Genomic DNA, 2,849 nt, shown 5'->3' on the forward strand with positions numbered 1-2,849 from the left:
ACTAAGGAATCCTCCAGAAAACTACTGAAACTAATAAAAGAGTTCAGCAGAGTGTCAGGATACAAGATAAACATATAAAAATCAGTTGGATTCCTCTACGCCAACAAAAAGAACATCGAAGAGGAAACCACCAAATCAATGCCATTTACGGTAGCCCCCAAGAAGATAAAATACTTAGGAATAAATCTTACCAGAGATGTAAAAGACTTAAACAAAGAAAACTACAGTACACTTCTGCAAGAAACCAAAAGAGGCTTACATAAGTGGAAAAACATACCTTGCTCATGGATAGGAAGATTTAACACTATAAAAATGTCTATTCTACCAAAAGCAATCAATACATTTAATGCAATTCCGATCCAAATCCCAACGACATTCTTTACTGAGATGGAGAAACAAATCACCAACTTCATATGGAAGGGAAAGAGGCCCCGGATAAATGAAGCAACACTGAAAAAGAAGAACAAAGTGGGAGGCCTTACTTTACCTGATTTTAGAACCTATTATACCGCCACAGTAGTCAAAACACCCTGGTACTGGTGCAACAACAGACACACAGACCAATGGAAGAGAATTGAGAATCCAGACATAAGCCCATCCGCATATGAGCAGTTAATATTTGACAAAGGACCAAAACAGTTAAACGGAGAAAAGATAGTCTTTTTAAAAAATGGTGCTGGCATAACTGGATATTCATCTGCAAAAAAGTGAAACAAAACCCATACCTCACTCCATGCACAAAAATGAGCTCAAAATGGATCAAAGACCTAAATATAAAATCTAAAATAATAAAGATCATGGAAGAAAAAATAGGGACAACGTTAGGAGCCCTAATACATGGCATAAAGAGTATACAAAGCATTATTAAGAATGCAGAAGAAAAACTAGATAACTGGGAGCTCCTAAAAATCAAATACCTATGCTCATCCAAAGACTTCACCAAAAGAGTAAAAAGACTACCTAGAGACTGGGAAAAAGTTTTCACCTATGACATTTCCAATCAGCACCTGATCTCTGAAATCTACATGATACTGCAAAAACTCAACTACAGAAAGACAAATAACCCAATTAAAAAATGGGCAAAAGATATGAATAGACACTTCACTAAAGAAGACATTCAGGTAGCTAACAGATCCATGAGGAAATGTTCATGATCATTAGCCATTAGAGAAACGCAGATCAAAACTACAATGAGCTTTCATCTCACTCCAACAAGATTGGCATTAATCCAAAAAACACAAAATAATAAATGTTGGAGAGGCTGTGGAGAGACTGGAACACTTATACACTGCTGGTGGGAATGTAAAATGGTACAACCACTTTGGAAATTGATTTGGCGCTTCCTTAAAAAGCGAGAAATAAAACTACCATACGATCCAGCAATCCCACTCCTCGGAATATGTCTTAGAGAAATAGGAGCCTTTACACGAACAGATATATGCACACCCATGTTCACTGCAGCACTGTTTACAATAGCAAAAGGATGAAAGCAACCAAGGTGCCCATCAACGGATGAATGGATAAATAAATTGTGGTATATTCACACAAGGGAATACTACGCATCGATAAAGAGCAGTGAGGAATCTGTGAAATATTTCACAACATGGAGGAACCTGGAAGGCATGATGCTGCGTGAAATTAGTCAGTTGCAAAAGGACAAATATCGTATAAGACCATTATTATACGAACTTGAAAAATAGTTTAAACTGAGAAGAAAACATTCTTTTGTGGTTATGAGAGGGGGAAGGGAGGTGGGGTGGGAGAGGGGTATTCACCAATTACATAGTAGATAAGAGCTACTTTAGGTGAAGGGAAAGACAGCACACAACACAGGGAAGGTCAGCACAACTGGACTAAACCAAAAGCAAATAACTTTCCTGAATAAACTGAATGCTTCGAAGGCCAGTGTAGCAGGGGCAGGGGTTTGGGGACCATGGTTTCAGGGGACATCTAAGTCCATTGGTATAATAAAATCTATTGAGAAAACATTCTGCATCCCACCTTGAAGAGTAGCTAGCAAGCAGCCATCTAAGATGCATCAATGGGTCTCAATCTACCTGGATCAAAGGAGAATGAAGAACACCAAGGACACAAGGCAATTATGAGCCCAAGAGACAGAAAGGGCCACATGAGCCAGTGACTACATCATCCTGAAACCAGAAGAACTAGATGGTGCCCTGCTACAACAAATGATTGCCCTGACAGGGAACACAACAGAGAACCCCTGAGGGAGCAGGAGAGCAGTGGGATGCAGACCCCAAATTCTCATAAGACCAGACTTAATGGTCTGACTGAGACTAGAAGGACTCTGGTGGTCATGGCCCCCAGAACCTCTGTTGGACCAGGACAGGAACCATTCCCGAAGCCAACTCTTCAGACATGGATTGGACTGGACAATGGATTGGAGAGGGATGCTGGTGAGGAGTGAGCTTCTTGGATCAGTGGACACTTGAGACTATTTTGGTATCTCCTGCCTGGAGGGGAGATGAGAGGGTAGAGGGGTTGATGAAATGGACACGAAAAGAGAGTAGAGTGAGAGAGCAGGCTGTCTCATTAGGGAGAGAGTAATTGGGAGTATGTAGCAAGGTGTATATAAGTTTTTGTGTGAAAGACTGACTTGATTTGTAAACTTTCACTTAAAAAAAAGCACAATAAAAATAAAAAATAAAAAAAAAGCCAGAAACAGAAATTCCATACCATCCAGCAATCCCACTCCTTGGAAAATATCCTAGAGAAATAAGAGCTGTCACACAAATAAATATATGCACACCCATGTTCATTGCAGCACTGTTCGCAATAGTGAACAGATGAAAACCACCTAGGTGCCCATGAACAGATGAGTGGATAAA

The sequence above is a fragment of the Loxodonta africana genome, chromosome 4 (assembly GCF_030014295.1).
Source record: "Loxodonta africana isolate mLoxAfr1 chromosome 4, mLoxAfr1.hap2, whole genome shotgun sequence".
Lineage (NCBI taxonomy): Eukaryota > Metazoa > Chordata > Mammalia > Proboscidea > Elephantidae > Loxodonta > Loxodonta africana.